The 19,156-nt window shown below is 41.8% G+C and overlaps 1 protein-coding gene across 4 annotated transcripts in view; it reads left to right on the forward strand.

Moving 5' to 3' along the window:
- Positions 1-7,482: 7,482 nt before the first annotated feature.
- Sptbn1 (spectrin beta, non-erythrocytic 1) overlaps positions 7,483-19,156 on the forward strand; it is a 173,006-nt gene continuing 161,332 nt past the window's right edge. The window contains exon 1 of one of the 4 annotated variants that reach the window (XM_020184677.2): positions 7,483-7,696. The gene's annotated coding sequence lies outside the window, so the exon portion shown is untranslated. Of the gene's footprint in view, positions 7,697-8,222; positions 8,372-16,183; positions 16,385-17,092; positions 17,228-19,156 lie in introns of those variants that run through there. The other 3 variants (XM_020184675.2, XM_074049714.1, XM_074049715.1) reach the window with 3 other exon arrangements.

Genomic DNA, 19,156 nt, shown 5'->3' on the forward strand with positions numbered 1-19,156 from the left:
CCTCTCGGAGAGAATCCTGAAAATGTGAATGACTTGCAGCTGAGCCTGGCCTGTGCCCACCACCTAGTATGGGTTCTCTTAGACCCAAGCACTCCTGCTTGGCCTCCTGGGAAGGCTTCAGAAGAGCTCTTCAAAGCAGGCCTCATAAAAACAAACACCCCACCTCCACCCCCACCTCCTGTCCCCTTCAGAAAACAAACAACAATACTGCTCTGTTCACCAAACACAAGGGGAATTTTCTGCTTAAAATTGTTTTTTTCTTTTCTTATTTCATATTGGCAGCACTTATTAAGGAGCGGATGACTTTCAAGTTAAGTTGTTTGAAACATAAGCACGTAAGAACCCAGGTGCTTAAAACTTTTTCAAACTCAGACACATTCCTACACCCTTCACCTAAAAAAGTCTTTTTATAGTTTCATTAAAACAATAAAAAAAAGTGCCAATGAAATGGGTCTTTGACCATATATTTTGAGTAACTATGTTTACATTATAAGCAAGTAAGTGGCCAGGTAAGATGGTGCATGCCTATAATCCCATCTACTTGGGAGGCAGAAGATCAAGGCCAGACTGGGCAAAAAGTTATTGAGAACTTCATATCAATCAATAAGCTGACTGTGGTGGCATGCTCCTTTAATCCTGGCTACAAGGGAGGCCACAGGTAGGAGGATTGCAGTCTGAGGTTGGCCCAGGGCAAGACCCTATCTGAAAAATAACAAAAGCAAAAAGGGACAGTGGCATGGTTCAAGCAGTAGACCACCTGCCTAGTAAGCACAGTGCCCTGAGTTCAAACCCTAATACCACCAAAAGAAAAAAAGCTAGTAAGTAAAGTGTCTGAGAGCCTATCTACTTTTCAAACTTTTAGAAAGAGCTTTTGTGGGCCTGGTGGCATGTGTTTATAATCCCAGCACTCAGGAGGCTGAGACAGGAGGAGCTCAAGTTCTAGGTCAGCCTAAGCTGCATAATATGACCTGTCTCAAAAACAGAACAAAACAAAATGGACCTGAGCTGAATTCTTTTTTCCTCACTATAAGGCCTCTGCCTTTTGTGGGGAAATGATTTTTCTCTCTGTTTCTCACACATCAGCTTATGAATTCCTGCAATTTCTTGAATGAATTCAAGGCATGGATCTAGCCCACTCCTGGAATCCTTTACATTGGTCCGCCAACTATGTCAAGCTGGGGGAGGGCGGGGAAAGGGTTTTCTTGAGGCAATCAATAGCTCTCTGGCTCTGCCAAGGTCTTCTTCGGACTTTGGAAAGAATGACATCAGTCATGAAAATATTAGCAGTGTCTCCCTTCTATTCACAGAAAAGCACCTTCTTGCCACCTTCAGCCACTGAGGCCATTGTGATGGGCACAGGGGGAAGCCTGGATGTTAGACCTTGCTTTGCAGCTCTTGCTTTGTGGCGTACTCCAAAGCCTAGCTGGCTTTCTTCAGATCTCCTGAGCCTAAAGAGTTGAGGATTCCAGTAACTGAAGACCTCATTGACAACATCTAAACAACGTTGTTCAAGAGCAATAGAATATAGCCTATATATGTAATTAAAATTTTTCTGGTAGCTACATTTTAAAAAGTTAAAATGGTGAAATAAATTTTAAAAATAGATTTTTTTATTGCCTGGCGCGGGACACAGGCCTATAACCCCAGAACTGGGGAGGCTAAGACAAGAAGATCATGAACAAACTTGGACTACACTGAACCAGAGAGACTCTAGCTCGAAAATTTTTTTTATTTCACCCATTATATTGATGTTGTATTGAGGTATTTTGAGGAATTTTGTGTTTTTGTAAAGTCTCTGAAATCTGATGTGTATTGAGATTTCATAAAATTTATGGTTAAAACAAGTAGACTCCATATCCAACTTGTTCCAAACAAAAAAGTTTTCCAATAACTGAACCAAGTATCAAATGTTAAATTTAAATGTATTTACTTATTTATTTATTTCCATGTGTGGTGCTGGGGATCAAACCCAGGACCCCAGGCATGCTAGGCAAGGGTGGTACCACCGAGCTTCACCACCAGCCCTAAATTTAAATTTGAATTGATTAAAATGTAAAAGTAAAAGTTCAGTCATTCTAGCCACATTTCAAGTGCTCAATAGCCACATGTGGTCAGTGGCTACCATATTGGGTAGAGTAGGTTGAAAAGATGAAGGAATGGTGCATGTCGTATGTAATAGGGACAGTTATTAGACATCTAACACTCAGCTTTTCCTTTCTTCATTCTTAGCTGCTAGTTTGCCAAAAGGAGATGTCAGAAACCGTTTGTTGTTGTTGTTTTAAATTTTAGGTTAGTTCCAACAGTAAAGACTCAGAATTTTATATTTCTGTGTTGAGACAGTTAGAATCAAGCCCTCTGAAAATATGAAGGTGGCTTTGGTCATCTCATGTCTGAAAGATAAATTGTGCTGAATCCTTTCTCATGGGGAGAGAGAGGGAAAACTTAAAGAGCATACAGATGCCTATTTACTTGATGTGATTAGTGATTGTGGGTTGTGAGAAATGAGAAATGAACAACTAATAAAAATGAGATTTACTTTTGAAATGTATTTTTAAAATTAAAATGGTGTTCCGCTGGGCTTTATGGTGGTACACACCTGGAATCCCAGCTCTCAGGAAGCTGAGGCAGAAGGATCTATTAGTCCAAGGCCAGCCTGGACTACATAGTGAGTTTAAGACCAGCCTGTGCTACCTAGCAAGACTAGGTTTGTTTTGTGTCAAAACAAACAAAATTAAAAAAAAATTAAAGTGGCATGCATGCAACATAAAGATAACCATCTTAAAGTGAACAATCAGTGGCGTTTCACATATTTACTGTGTTGTTCGGTCACCAACTTTACCTAGTTCCAGAACATTTCCATCACCCTAAAATAAAACCCCATACCCATCAAGCAGTACACCCCATCTCTCTCTCCTTCCCTCCCTATTTTAGAACCTGGAAGTCACAAGTCTGCTTTCTGTCTCTATGAATTTACCTATCCACTATATTCCATATAAATGGATCCATACAATATGTGACCTCTTGTATCTGACTTCTTTCACTTACCGTAATACTTTAAAGTTTCATCCATATTGTAGGATGCATCAGTCCCTCACTCCTATTGTTTATGGATAAACACCTCATTTTATTTACTCAGCCACTGGTAGATATTTGGGTTGTTCTGCCTGTTGGCTATTGTGAATAGTGCTACCATTAACACTAGCATCTAAGTATTTCCTTGAGTACCTGTTTTCAATTTTGGGGGGGTATATACCCAGTAATAGAATTTCTGGGTCATATAGTAATCCTACATTTAACTTTTTGAAAGATTTCCACACTTTTTCACAGCAGCTGCACCAATACTTACCATTCTCTGCTTTTTTTTTTTTAAATTAAAGTGGGTTTCTAATGAGTGGTATCTTATTGTGGCTTTGATTTGCATTTCCCTAATAACTAATGAGGTTGAACATATTTTCATGTGTTTGTCATTTGTGTATCTCCTTTGGAGATAGATACATTCAGGTCCTTTGAGCATCTCTGAATTGGATTATCTTTCTGTTATTGGGTCATAAGAGTTCTGTCTTGGTTTTGGATGCTAACCCTTGTCAAAGCACTCCAAAAACTGGAAAGCACTCAATAGTTGCTACTTGTGATCTTTATTACTGTTATTAGGTTAAATTTGTAGATGCTTCAATAGAAAGCTGAGACTACTGTGGTCATTTTACAAATATTATTTCTGTATGTTTAGATGTCCATATTCAAATTTATAATTATACATACCTCTTGTTTATTGATTCATTATATCCCTACTAGAATGAAAAATATATGAAGGAGTGTTTTTGTTTTGTTTTGTTTATTTACCCTTTGCCCTGCTACTCTATTTAATAACCTAGAACAGTATAAGATGTGTACTTCTTGAATAAATGAAAGAATGAATTACTTATAAAGCAGTAAATGTGTTATTAGTGCTTGGAAAGTATTTATTTAGGATAAGAATAAACATAAAAGCCTTTAAGTTTTCTTAGTACAAAATTTATAAATGTGAATCCTTAGATAAAACATTTTGATTTTGAGGAAACTTGCCAGACTAATTCAACACTAAAGGGAAGAGAGGATTAGAAGTAAGTAGAAATGAAAGTCAGGCATGGTGGCTCAAACCTATAATCCCAGTACAGGAGAGGCTGACAAAGGAGGATCATGAGTTTGAGGCCAGCATGAGCTACAAAGCAAATTAGAAGCTAGCCTGTAGTTCATTGTGAGACCTCTAAAAAAAAAAAAAAGAAAGAAAGAAAAGGAAAAAGGAAGTAAAGAGAAATTGAAAAAATTTATTCAAACTTAAACAATCTGTTCTTTTTTTTCTTTGTAAATATGCACTTTATTCTGTGCCATATTGAATTCTCACAAAGGATTTTCTGAATAAAACTAAAAAATAAATATGTTCACCATAAGCAAGAATTAAATAATCTGTTCTGATTTTAAAGTCACTTTAATAAAAGATGGGCTCTTATTGTAAGGAAATAATAAAAGTATTATTCTTTCTTTTCTAAATAAAACAGGTTGTAGCAGACCATCCTATTGTTTACCAAGATCTTGTTTCCGATAGCCATGTGACTTGTTTTGGCAAATGAAATGGTGAGAGGGAACCAGGTGGAAGTTCTTGCTTGTACGTAACCATCAATCACACTCTTTCCTTAGGAGGGAGATTACAGAAGCACTCTTTAATGTGGAGGTACCATAAGATTAAATAAGCATTCAAGAAGGCTGAGCTGACACATAGAAAACAGCTCTACCCATTGAGCCTCTTAGAACTAGCCTTGACTTTATAAAGCAATAAATTAACCTTTGCTGACTTGGGAACCTGTGTGTTACACTGAGATTTGGGGGTATAAACATAGTTAATAGTTTCTAATATATATGCTAATGAAATTTTTCCCTTACATTTTTAAAGTCTCTTTTTAATTATTGTTGTACTGGGGGTACATTGTGACATTTTACCAGAGTTCTTACAGTATATCATAATTGAATTCACCCCCTCCATCATTCTCCTTCCTTTACATTTTGAATGGAAGTTAAAATGGCAATTTACATCTGCAAAAAATTTTGTAATAAAGTACTATTTCTTTGGAAGAAATATGCCATATATAATCACAGGGTTTTAAAAATGGAAAGGAATATGTTACAAACATGAGATTAATAAATTCTAAGTTCCTTTAAATCAACCTTGATTCCAATGTGAAGATAAACATAAACAAAACTGCTTCTGAGCCATTTGGAACTAGATTCTGAGTCCCCATCACCACTAACTTGAAGCTTTAAATCTTTTTCTAGATTTGTTTTGCCTTTCACAGAGATGTCTTCTCCTAGTAATCTCTCCAGATTTAGATTTAGGCTCTCCTGGCTGATTTTTTTTTTTTTTCCACCAAAGGAAAAGAATTTGAAACTGTGAGGCAGGTATTTATGGCGAAACTTTGAATCCTTGTCTTTCACATTTTGGAATAATTGCTGGTACGTCAGTAAAGCACTAAGGTTGTGTGTGGCCCTCCATTTTGAAGAAAACTTAAAAAACCTAAGTGGGAGTGGAGTGGGGAGGGGGAGGTGAGTCATCTGTCAGATGGTTTATTTAAGTACCGTTATCTGTGATAAAGGAAGCATTTAGGAATCACCATTTCAGCATAGCAGTGGAAGAATTTAAAGTGAACCACTGCCCAGTTGTTTTCTTTGGTAATCCATTATTAACATTGTGGGTGGGGAGGTGCTGGGGGCCAAGGTGGGGAGTGGGGGTAGGGAACCTGTGAAAGAGAAACAACTTTCATTTCTAGTGAAATGACCATTCATTTCATTTCTAGAGCATGACCTCATGAGAGTCGCAGCTTCCATATTGATTCTGTTCAATTCAACCCAACAAATATTTTTTGAGCATCTTCTCAGCACTGGCTATACAGTGAGCTAATAGACAAAGCAAAAACAAAACAAAACAAAAAAACCCAAAACAAATAGACAACGAGCTCTGCCCTTGGGGAATTTCTGGATGCATTCATCAACCTTCTGAGAAAAACATGAAATTATTTGCTTTCCTCAATTTTATCACATATGTCAAAAGTACACACTAGTACAAACGTTTGAACTAATGAAGACTTAAAAAGAAGAATCATCTTCAGTTTGCTATGATAATTTAGTTTTGTTTTTAAATATTTATTTTAAAAACACATGCAAAAATATAAATCCATCAGGTCGGGTTCTGTCAATTTGAGCTCTAAGCATAATCCGAGCTATTTAACTGTACTGTATTTCTGGTTTTTATCCAAGAGATCAGATCTTTAGGGAAGAAAGGCCTGGGACTTTCTCAACCAAGAAGGGCCCCCTTCCCTCTGAAAACCCAGTGCTGCGTTGGGCACCTTACAGAACCAGAGAAAGTCAATTTCTCCAGACTCTCTTTTCTAAAGAGGTTTCTAATCGTGGTCGTGGTGATTCACCATCTTTTCTTCCAAATAGTAGCGGTTTTCAGAATTTCTGCTGGGCCTGGGGGCTGTCGGGCTGGGCCAGCTGTTTGGAAAGAGGCGCTGGCACTGGACAGAATCTCTGGGAATCGTGGAGTCCCTTTCCGAGAATGCGGGAAGGGGAGAATGCAAATCCTCAAGCCAACTCGGAGGCCTCCGCCGAGTGTCCTGGGGAGGGCACCTGGTCTCAGGTTCAAGTTGAGCTGTGTTGGGGCGGGGCGGGAGTCGGCCAAACCACTCTGTTCCCAGCTACCCGCCCGGAGAAAAGGCGTAAAGCGCTTGCGATGGAGGAATACGTTAACCTGACTCTCAGCGCCCAAGGTTTCCCTCCGAGAGGTCAAAGCCATCCTTCTCCATGCTGGGCGGAACCCACAGGGCATCATCACCCAGATGTAAAACCAACCAAACAAATAACGCTCCCCAACCTGCCTAAGCCCGGTCCCCACCGCGTTCTACACGCAAACATCGCGGGCGAAAAGAGGCTACACAAGTCACGAAGAAAATTAGGCTGCCCTTTTCCATGGCGATAATCGAATTAGCCGCAAATTAAACGTGAAATTGGCTCTCGCTGGCTGTGGGGACAAAGCCCCCATTGTCCTTTTGCTCGGGTGGTGGCGGCGACAGCAGCAGTGCCCACCCCACCCGGGAACAAAGTCCGGGGCTGGGCTGGGGCAGAGCCTCGCTAGGGAGAGCGCGAGCGCGCCGGAGGGTCGGCCCTGGCGCAGAGCCCGCGCCGGGTGGGCGACAGCGGGGCTTCGGGGCTGCGGGCAGCGGCGGGGAGCCGGCGAGGAGGAGGGACCGAGCGGGGAGAGGGCGGGAGAAGCGCAGGGAGGAGGGGAGGAGGGCACGGGAGCGCGTGCGCGCGCGCCCGCAGTCGGAGCTCGCACCGCGCCGCGCCCGCGCGCTCCGTCGTCTCCCCGCCCCTCGCCCCCTCCGGCCCGCTGTCTCCTCCTCCTCTCCCGCCCCCCGCGCGCCCGCCCAGCCCCCGGAATCAGTGCAGCTGTTGCCGTGCAGGCTGCGGATTCCTCCAGTCCCTCCCTCGGCCGCCTCTCCTCCCGGAGCGAGCGCGCAACCCCGCGCAGCAGCGCCCACCGGTCCCGTCCTGTGAGCCCCGGCCCCAGCCGCGGACAGCCCCGCGGAGTCACCTCCCGGCCCACCCGCCCGGCCGCCGAGGAGCGGGAGGAGGACGGGACCCCGGCGCCCCCACCCCATCCCTAGAGGTAGGTCGGGGGGCCTCGAGGCAGGAAGATGCCAACTCACTGGGGCTCCCGGGCAGGCTCCGCAGCGGCGGCGGCCGGCCGAGGGAGGAGGGGCGCGGGCCCACGGGCGGAGGACGCCGCTGCCCTGCGCCCAGAGCGGCGTGGGGGCGGGGAGGCTGCGGAGCCCGGGCGGGGCGGCGCGGGGAGCCTGGGTCCCCAGTGCTTATTATTGATATTGGGGTGATGCGGTGCGAGGGGCGGGGGCTCCGCAGTGAGGCGGCCCCATTCCCTGCGCAGCACAGCCGATTCCTCCTCCTTCTTTCCGACAGGGCGCAGAGGCCCCCGACGCGGGGGTGGGTGCGGAGTGAGCAGCTCCGAGGGGATATTTTCTGGTGCCCTCCCCTCCGACCAGAGAGCTGAGAGCGGGGGTGGCGTTGACAGAGCCGGGCTCAGCGCGTAACGGTACTGGGGATGCGGCCAGGCGTGGTCCCCACTGCGCTGCGCTGCAGCTGAGCCGGAGGCGGCGGCCGCACGGCCCCCTCCCGCCGCTCGCCCCATCCCCGCGCTTGCCGCCCCCTCCCGCGCGGCCCCCCGCCTTCGCTGCCGGCCCTCTTCTCCCAGGGCTGGGCGCGAGCTGCCCGGGGCGCCGAGCTGCCGCTGTGCCCTCCCTCCAGCCCTGCACCGGGTCTTCAACAGGTTTGTACCCGCGCGGGGACACTCCGGGCCTGCTTAGGGAGGTGGGCTGGAAGCCTCCACGGCGTCACCCCTCACACCACGCCCGCGGCCCTCTTTTTGGGGGAGCCTTCCCTTTGTTTTTGTGATAGGAAAGGTGCCAGGTGCTGCCATCAATGGGGGGGGATTAGTACACAAACCGTTTTCCATTATTTTTTCCAATCCAAAGCCAAACCAGGTGGTGAGGAAGAGGGTGCGTATCGGGGGTGCCTCAGCGCAAGAGAAAAATGGATTCTCCGGGTTTATTTGGGCGGGGATGTGCGTTTTTGGCAAGATGGATGGCTCACGGTGCCCTCGCCGTGATGCAGCACAATGCAGCAGTATCGCAGCCTCCCCTGGTTGTCGCTGGCGGGGCTTGGCACGGCCACTCGGCGCCTGCGGCCCCCGCCCGGCCCCACCCAGACCCGGGGCTGCCCTTGGCCGGCGCCTGGAGCTGCTGCTACCTTTCATGCTGCTTCAGCTGGACGTGGCGTCCTGAGGACCAGGTCACCCAGGCGTAAGGGAGCCTTGTCTTTGGGAGTGACCCCTCCTGCCCTGCCTGTTGGCTGTGCTCAGGCAAAGGGGCGCCCTGTAGCGCTAATGCAGGCCAGCGCAGGCCTGCGGGTGCGGGCGGGAGTCTGATCAGCGACCAGGGACCCGAGCCTGAGGAAGGGAAGGGAGGGGCTGCAGAGGATGGTCAGGGTGTGCGGAGGCAGTGGTGCATCTGTGTGGGAGTCGCAGCTTCTCTGTCCATACCCCATCATCTCTCCCCCAATATCCCCCAGCTGGGCATCGATTTCTTCATTTGTGAAAAGTTGGTGTTTATTAATTAGACCTTCACCGCCATGACATTACAGTCCTTCGTCTGTCTTTGCTCAGCACTAAAAATTGATTTCTCCTATAGGAAACCATATTTAAAAGAAATGACTAATTCTGGTTCTTGTGATTTAGAGAACATTTATAAAAATTTCAGCAATCGGTTGCTTTAAAGATAATTTACGTTTTTGATGTATAGTAAATAGTTCTTTTAATCTGTTTTTGCTTTTGTTTCATCCTTTTTCTGCAAGTCAAGTACAATCACATATTTAGATTCTTTATTAAAGATTATTAGGTAAATGGATGTTATGATGAATGGTAAATTGGTATTCAGACGTATTTATGCAGATCGTCAAGTCTCTAGGCATGACTATGGGATTATGATGGTACAGCCTGCATTTATGTTTGTTTATATGTACTTTTTGTATACATATTTTTTACAGATGTGGTTGGGAGGGGATTGACAAGGGCAGACCACCACCACCTCTGTGGCTGGTTATCTGGTCAGGAGATGGTTCCCAATGTTATCTAGTCTCCGCTAGTACACAGGAAACATCCCTTCAAAATGCGTTTCTATATTTTACTTACTCAGTGTGAGATGGCAAATGTCATCCCAGGCTCTTCTAGAAGAGCAAAAAGGGAAATTTCAGAATGCTAACTGGAAGGGAAGGAAGGGAAGGTCAGCGTTCCAGAGCCAAGGGCAGGCCTGCTTTTATTTATTTATTGAGTCTCTGAGGAGTCCCAGTGGTGCAGTAGAACTGCTTGTAGATTGTGTGGATTATGTGCAGTGCTTTCAGTTTCTCTAATACGAGTCTATTAAAATGTGGAACTTTTTGAATTTGGGCTTCACTGTTTATATAAAAGTGTGTTGGCCAAAGGTTTTTAAAGAATTGTTTGAGTGGATTATCCAGACCTGTCGGATTTACTGTGTTGTAAGAAATGTCCTTTGTTGATGTCCCAGGAGGTTGACTGACACACCAGGTGCAGAACTCTGTTAAGCTCTTTGTCACTGTCGTCCCTGGAATGACCAAAACTTTCATGGGAGGAGACAGTGGGTATTCGAACTGTGAAGTAAATGCTGTCCCTTGGTCTTCTTCCCCAGTCAAGGCTTTCTAGGGGGAGGATCTCCTGTGTGCCACTAGTAACAACTCTGTGATGTTGTAGGAGTGAGAAGACCTCACTCTCCACTTGTGACCTGTCCTCTGCATTGGCAGTTTCCTGGAAGAGTTTATTCAATTACTTTGTCTTGATGTACTAAAGTATGACTTTCCATGTGGAAGTACTATTTTGAGATGGAAGGATAGACATGATGAGTGGAAATCATCTTGTGGTTTTTACTGAAATAATTTTAATCTTTTCATTTTAAGAGCTTACTTATTTTTGAGAGGGGTTGCCTTGTGTTGCCGAGGCTGGTCTCAAACTCATGGGTTCAAGTAATTCTTCCACTTCAACTCCTGAACGAGACCATAGGCTGATGCCACCATGCCTGCTAAAAGCATATTTTTTAGAGATAATCTTGACTCCTCATTTTAAATTTTTACTACTGTTTATTTTTTACATACAGTGATGTGATGCTCCTTTAATTATGTTGGTCCCTGATCAATATCTTTGTTGTAATTGGGTTTTATTTCATGCCCTGTGGATTTCCTTCTGGTAGCTCTGCTTTCCTGACGGCTATTGGGAATGCAAACCATCCTCCTCCCATAAGGAAAGAGCCAGTGCCCTTGCTGGAAGAGCTACTTCTGAAGCTCTGTGGAGCTCTTACAAGTTTCCAGTCTTCACGTCTTCTCTTGCATTTTTTCTTTGCACAGACCTAGTTCAGGTGGTGTGATAGTTATGCATACTCAGGTTTATGTAGTGTAGGAATAGCACCATCAATCTTGTTACCATGATGTGTAAAGCAAAGTAATTCCAATTAGACAACACCCACACTTCTATTTTTACCTACCTCTGGAGAGGGCATTTTGATGATGTCCCTTGCTGTTATAACGAGTTTCATGGACCACATAACATTAGAATCCCTAGGGAGCATGTCATAAATGCAGACTTAAGCCCCCTCCAGGCCTTCACAGCAACCTTTGCATTTAATAAGACTCCCAAGTGATGTGTGTGAGCATTTAATGAAGAGTTCTGTTCCATTCTTTCAGTTAAGAGGTCTCTATACCAAAGCTTGCTTCTTGTCTCTTCCTTTCTTGTGCTGAACTATCAGCTCTTGTGTTTCTTGAGTCGCTCAATGGTGAGGAAGAAGGTGATGCACTCATTGTAAGTTATTTGTTTAATGCAGAATTATTTTATTATGCTCTTCTTTAATCCTGAACCGGAAGAGTCCTATTTGGTGTATTCAGATTAATCAACTTAAAGTTGTTCTTTTTTACTCCCAGAGATAAGAAGGCCCTGGCTTTCAGGCAGCAGAGTTGGAGCCAGGAAGCTAAATTCTGACCTCATGATCCCCTCTGCTCCACTCTTTTCTTAGAGCTGGTTTTTAATTAAGTAATTAGTAGATACAAAATAAAGTACATGTTAAAAAGCCACAACCAGCAGACACTCAGGCAGCTACCACCTAGTTCAAGAAGAACCTTATCCTATATTCTGAGTCTTCTGTCCTCTCATCTAAAGCAGCCCCATCCTGAATTCATGCTTATTATTTTCCTCTTTCTCTATGGTTTAGCCTATTCTTTAAAAAAAGAATCTTGATTTTTGCATGTTTTTGTGCATTTTTGGCAAACAAAACTTTATGTGGTTTTCTGGCTTGCATTTTTAGATTAACATTACAATCCAAAGATTCATCCATTTTATTGCTGTAGTTTGTTCATTTTCATTGCTGCATAGTGTTCTGCCACAACTTATTTATTCTACTGTAGATGGAGATTTGGATTGATTCCTGGGTTTTTTTTTTCCCAGTACTAGGGTTTGAACTCAGGGCTTATGCCTTGAGCCACGGAGTTTTTTTTTTGACATAGGGTCTTGTGAACTATTTGCCCTGGCAGGCTTTGAATCACAGTCCTCCTGATCTCTGCCTCCTGAGAAGTTAGGATTATAGACATGAGCCACTGGCAACAGGCTGCAGGTTTTTTTGTGGTACTGGGACTTGAACTCAGGGCATACACCTTGAGCCACTTTTCTAGCCCTTTTTTATGAAGGGTTTTTTTGAGATAGGGTCTATTCTTATAACTTATTGTTTCTTATTTTCGATTTTGAAATAATTCACATAGGGTTGGTGGAGTGGCTCAAGAGGCAGAAGCGCCTACCTAGCAAGTTGCAAGGGCCTGAGTTCAAACTCCAGTGCCACCAAAAAAAGGTTGGGGTGGAGGGGTGGGGAAGGCATAGTAAATAATATAATAGCTGACTGCACGGGCCATGAAAATTTTTTTTTCATTACTTTGCTTACAGATTAGGGATGGAGTGGGTCTTGCTGTGGCTGACCTTGAACTCCTGGACTCCAGAGATTCTAATGCCTTAACTTCCTCAGTAGCTGTGACTACAGGTAGACACACCAGGCCTGGCAGGAAATATATATGTATATGAATCAAAAAACCAATCAATACTTAAAATTTTCAAAAAACAAAAGAAAACCGTACCCCTAGGCAACTGTAGATTAAAAAACTGCTTACAGTTCTGAAGGATTGTATTTTTTGTCTCTCTGCACTTTGGTAAGAGCTGTGGTAAAATGAGTAAGTTAGTGGTGGAATGCTACCTTGATTGTCTACACTTACCATGGGTCAGTTTAAAAGTCAGGGAAGGCTTAAGAGTCAGGCTTTTTGGTGATTACAAAGTGTGTACGCTTGGTGGTGAGAGAGCTGGGAATTCTGTGGATATGGTGTTATCTCTTGTCCAAGCCGAAACACTGCTGCTGGAATTAATTTTGTAACTGTTAGACCATTGTGCTTCATTAGAATTGGTCAGAACTGTAGATAAAAGTCCAAGTGAACATTTAAAAATAAAAATTTCTCCAGATTCAGACCTATTTCCAGTGAATGGTTTCTCAGCATTTAGGAATATTATAGGATTTTAACTTTCCTTTTTGTGTGAAAAATTCTCATGCACTTTTATGTTATATGTGATGCATATACTTTATATTATATACTTTATATAGTTTTTTTTCTTTTGTGAGACATGGTTTCACTGTGTAGCCCAGGCTGGCCTAGAACTCGAGATCTTCCTGTCTCAGCCTCCTGAGTGCTGGGATTACAGTGTGTGCCACCATGCCTAGCTGTCATGTATATCTTGTGTGTTTGTGTGTGAGAGAGTAATACTTACCATCAAGGGAGGTAAAGGGCTATGTTAAGACTTTAAGTGGGAGATTTTATAGAGATAGTATTTTGAAGGTGAATCCCACAAATGAGTCAAGTTGTCAAATATTTGGGAGGGAGTAGGACTTTCCTGTTTTATGGTCCAAGTCCCCAACTGTATTTTATTTTATAAAATCAGCTTATAAAAATTAACTTATTTATTTCCATTACTTTGTATTTTTTCAACTATGACTTTAACTACATGGTTGTTTGAAGGGAGTTTCGAGAATTTATTGTGCTTTGGGATAGGAAAGTAAAATATTGGGCTAGCATGTATGAGGCCTTGAGTTCAACTCCCCAACACTACAAAAATAGATACATAAATAGGTAAAATCAAGATTGCTCTCAAATTGACCCTTGTTTGCAGAAGTCAATAATTTCATTTTTAATATGCTCAACTGTGAGAATAAACTCCGGAATGATTTTTAGAACTGTCAGCTGTTTCTGCTCTAGAATCTAGAGTTCTCTGCTAGTTCTGATATTTAATATACAAATATGAAACCACTAGGCAGGCAGTAAAATACATGTTACATATATATTTGTTATATTATAGATTTTTACCCAATGGATCAACTAGACTAAAATTTAGAATGTTATATAAATATACTAGAATTTATTTTTTTGAAGTATATGTGTTCCGTGTGTCATTTGAGCAGTTAAGTATGTTTATGCTTAGAGACTTCATGAGCCTGACAATGGCTGTTTCTGTGTGATGGATAGCAGGCTTCCACCTCTGCATATTTTATCTCTTCATGATTTCTGAATCATGAGAACACTTAATAAACTTGTGCTGTTTCTCAAAGGTGCCCTAATACTTCAGAGCAAACTTCATTTCAACTGGTAAGAACTAATAAATAAAATGGTTAATCCACTAAATATACCCTGTGTTGTCTAAAGTTTTTTTCCTACCAGAACTTATAGAAAAGTATTATCAATGAAGGGGTAACAAACACTGAAAATTTTAAAGGATTTTTCCATTTCTCATTTAAATATGCATTTTGTTAGAGCGTTGGTACTTCCTTACATCTATGGAGTGTGGAAAAAGATGTAGAATCTGGGCCACAGGGAGCCAGGGGGGATTTCTCTAACTGCTATGGCCTTTGGTTCTGTGTGAACTTTCTTATTGTTTCCCTACCCTCTTGGGTGGCTCTTTTAGAGATAATTTTTCTAGTGTGTTTGCCTCAAGGCCAAATGTGAATATTAAAGGGCCACAATTTTTCGAGACTGTTCTTCACCAGCTCTACAGTTGTGGGGTGGGCTAGAGCCTTTATGGGGGGGGTGAGAGCTTTCTTTCTTATTTACTTAAAGAGATAGGAAATCCAGGTTCTTCCTTTAAACAATGCTTATTTATTTTGCTCTGTGATGTTCATTTTCCTCTGTACTTTTTAACCTGAGACTGTTGGAGAGCTTTTATGGTGAATTATAATAGTCTTAAAAATTAAAATATTCATTTTTTACCACTTTAGCAACCCTGCACTTTTTACAGTGTCTGCTAATGTACACAGTATATATAGGATTTCTGAATGGTTTATAAAGAATACGATTGAGATATGGATTAGCATAAAATCATTGTAACAAAAATAAAAGGGTTAAATCTTTTTTATTATCCAAATAATAGATGTTTATTGTAGATCATCTAGAAAGTAAAGATGAACACAGAAGAAGTCACGAAGTATTCCATAACTCCAGAAGCAGGTGTTTTGGTGTTTTATCTTTAAACCTTTTTTCCCCTTCCTGCTTATTTCTCATTTCACCAATCCACAAATCTTAGGCTAAACATGTAGAGTTGTAACAGTCTGTATAATCACATGCTGTTTGTTTAGCACTCTCCCAATTTATACATGCAGCATGGAAGAACATAAAAGTTGATTATAGGTCACAGCCAAAGCTATCCTGTGAAAACTGATGCTCTGAGCTGTTTAGGAGTAGTGCTGTTAAGGAAAAATGATAAAGAAACAGAGAGAACAAAATTTGGATTCTCTTCTCTAAATTAAAATCTTTTTACAGTGGAAAAATACCAGAAATGAAGTTCTCATTAGATAATGTGTGCTTTCTGTTCTGTTTCGAAAGGAATTCCCATCAGACCTGCATGAATTCCCTCGGGGGACATCTCCGTCTACTTTGGACAACATGTGATTTTGTTTTTTGTTTTCACATTTTGGAGTCTTTGAAACAGCTACCCCATAATGTGTCATAAATGGAATGAGTGTAGTTATAATCTTGGTTTTCACCGTCATAAATTTTACAGAGTGGGGTTTGGTTATAGCTGTTGGAAAGCGTAGATTAGAGCTTGCCTTTCTTAGGGTCTGTGTATTAGTTGAATTCTTCAAATTCTGTCTTTGGATATAGAATCTGTTTAAAGATTAAAGAAGAAAAAGTAGTATCTGCATTCAGTTATGCAAGTCAGCCCATTAATCCCTGAGACATCAGATGGATGCAGGTGACTTTTGGCCCCTTTTTTTGCCTTGGTTCACTGATCTCTGCCTCTTGAGTAGCTAGTATTACAGGGTTGAGCCACAGTGCCTGGCCTAAATGTTGGATCTTAACACTTGGGCTGGCAGTGAGCCAAGGCATGCCCACAGGGTCCTGGTTGGCCAGGTTAGGGGAGGGCTAGGGGCTGGAATGTGGCCTTAACTGGCTCTCTGACTGAATGAGAACACCTGTCACTATTTTGGGAGATGAGTGGCTGCCAGAGGTATCAGTCAGATGGTGTGTCTGAGAGGAGCTTGGTCCTTCTCACAGAGAGTTGACAACTGTGCCGCCAGCTCTCTTCAGATTCCTTACTTATCTCCAGGGTAGAGCAGAGGAAGTGCCTCAGTCCTGGTGCAAAGAGGTTTGGGTGCCATTTGGGAAGAAAAGAAACCAGCACACACCTGTTTTATTCTTTGTAAAGGTACAGTTTTTGTATTTGTTTGCTAGTCTGCTTACTTGTTTTCAAATCACCCACTGCTAAAGGAATTCCTGAGTTTCCTTGACAATCAGGGTGATTTGCTTTTGAAGTGTGATGTGTGTTCCTGACATGAAGAACACCAGCTTTTCATCTGAGTTCTAAAAAATCTCATTTGATTCTTGAAGGGTTTAATTAGAGAGTGGGGTAATTTATCATCAAAGGAATATTATTTTTATCTATCAATTGAATTTTTATATGTATTTTTTTGGCTAGGAAGAATTACTATGTCAGTGTGTGCTTGCATGTAAAAAATTCTTAATTATCGTATATATTTCTTGTTAAAGAAAACTTTGGTTCACATGAGATAAATACAACTTTAGTGGGTCATACTTGAGAACTACGTCTCAGTGTTTTCTACTTTTAAAATAAGTAGACATTTAATGTAAAGCGTTTATCAATAGCTGACGTATCACTGGAATGCTGGGCAGCTGTACAGAGCATCATGTGCTGATTAAATATGTTTTTTAGCCAGAATGGAATGTAATAGCATGTGGTTAACCATTCCAGTTTGTGAAGGACTTTTCTTTTTTTTGGCTAACTATTAACAGTTAGAAAGCATTCTGACTTTTAGAAGATGTCCTGCTATGTTGAGTTGTTCTTTCTACAGAGGTAATGGGGCTCGTTGAAAACGGGCTAGCCTTTAAAATACCCTCAGTTATTAATAATGTGCTTTACAAGGCTGTTAGTGGTGGCCTGACTAGATTGGAGTACCTGCAGTCCAGGTGTCCCTTTTTTTGCAATTTGATCTTACTTTTTTCCTTTGGTATCAGTCCTCCTGCCTCGGTGGTGAGTACTTAAACTTTCTTTGAGCAGCATAGCACAGCTTTTCTCCTCACTTTGAGCAATATTCCCATATTTGTTTTGGGGACCAATGTGAGTTGAACCTTTTGGATTAAGCTGACCACCAGACAGTGGTCTCCTTTATCTCTGTCACTGGTTTTTTTTAAAGCCAGGCGTTGTGCAAAGTGACCTGTGGGAAGAAATGGCAGGTTGGTTGTGTAATGTGGCAACATCTTACTTGGTGTGTCTTTGGAGGGCTGTGACTCCAGTTGGGATGTGACTCCCGGCAACGCTGCATGAAGAGTTGGAACGTGTTGGAGAACTGCCAAGAGATTGGGAGCAAACTGGGTGACAAGCACTAATGCAGCATTGCCTGCCTTAAAATAGCTGCAGGTTTGCATACTATCTTGAAACTTATCATTTCACTTGAGCAAAATCATTCCTCTAACTGTATTACCAAGACATGGAGATGATTGCTTTGTTCTTTATTTCAGCAATGTCTGTTTTTTGTTTTGTTCCAGTGGTCTGAAACATCTTGTCCATATAGACAGGCAAATAATTCTTAATAACAATTTCTCTTGCATGGTTTTACTGGATTAATCATTAATGCTTCACCCCAAATTTCACTTGTGATTCCTCTGCCATACCTACTCACTCACTAACAAATATACAGTCTTTGTGGTTTGAATAAAAATTGGGATTGGGAAGATTTAAAACAAAAATACCTGTTTTTATGTTTGATAGGCATTGGACATGAAGTACTGCTGCTTCAGCACAGCACACTGTAGAGGCAGCATGAGGGCGTAGGTACCGTCCTGTGGAATCTTAGCTTAGGTGCTTCTCTTTCCCTTGCGTTCACTGGTGGTTTGGCTGCAGTACTCCATCCTAGTTTGTAATTGACTGCCTTTCTAACTGTGGTCTTCAGGTTGTTTTTTTTTTCTTTTTGTCTTCTTCTTCACTAGGAAGGCATGTTTTTTAGAGTGGTAAAAACAAAGCCAGTGAGGAAGTGGTCTGTACAGGTGTAAAGCCTGAGGGTGACATCAGATTTGGGCAGTGACTGTGGAGGTGGGGGCTACCCTCAGTGCTAATCCAAAAATTCAAGTTAGTTGGATTCTCTGAAGATGAAATTTTTTTAATGCAGTAGTTGGATTAATGAGCAGAAATAAAGTAAGAACACAGAATTTGTATGTTAAATAGGATGTGGAAATAATGAATGAACTTTGTGGGGCTTAAACAGAAACCAAGTTCCTATTACTTAAGATTTCTTGAAAGAAAGTGTACAAGATAGTGTTAACAGCTGTTGTAATTATCCCATAACTTAAAATCTCATAGATATTTGGATTTAGACTCATCACATTAATTTTATATCTCTCTAGAGTATCCTGAAATTGGCTATTACTTTTATCTTTCTTCATATTTTTAATAAATCCTGAATTTTGCTTTGTCACTTTCAGTATCTTATAAATAGCTTAGAGGTTGGCACCTTATATAGAGACATTATTTTCAGATCTATGTAAGTGCCTTATGCAGACATTTATCTTCTATAATTATTATCCTTTTGGTGAATACGATATTTTAGGTATCGTTGTAGAATATTAAAAACATTTGTGTTTTTACAAAATGGAAAAATATTTTATGGAAAACATGTGCAGCAATAGCTCCTTTAGATGTATTTGTGTTTGCAAATGCAATTGCAAATGAATTTTCTATGGTATGGTTGGCAATTGAAAATTTATTGAGCCTATGATATATCCATTTTTAAAATCATTTTTGTCTTTTCCCTTTAAATATGCCTTCTGTTTTTTTTTTTTAAACACAATTTTGGATAACATTACTGGTAAGTTGAGTTCAGGAGATGAGAACCATAAGCCATCATTTCCTTTTTCTTAGCATACTATGATCTACTCATTGAGGAACTGTATTTTGGGGACTTTT

Source organism: Castor canadensis, chromosome 12 (assembly GCF_047511655.1).
Source record: "Castor canadensis chromosome 12, mCasCan1.hap1v2, whole genome shotgun sequence".
NCBI classification, from domain to species: Eukaryota; Metazoa; Chordata; class Mammalia; order Rodentia; family Castoridae; genus Castor; species Castor canadensis.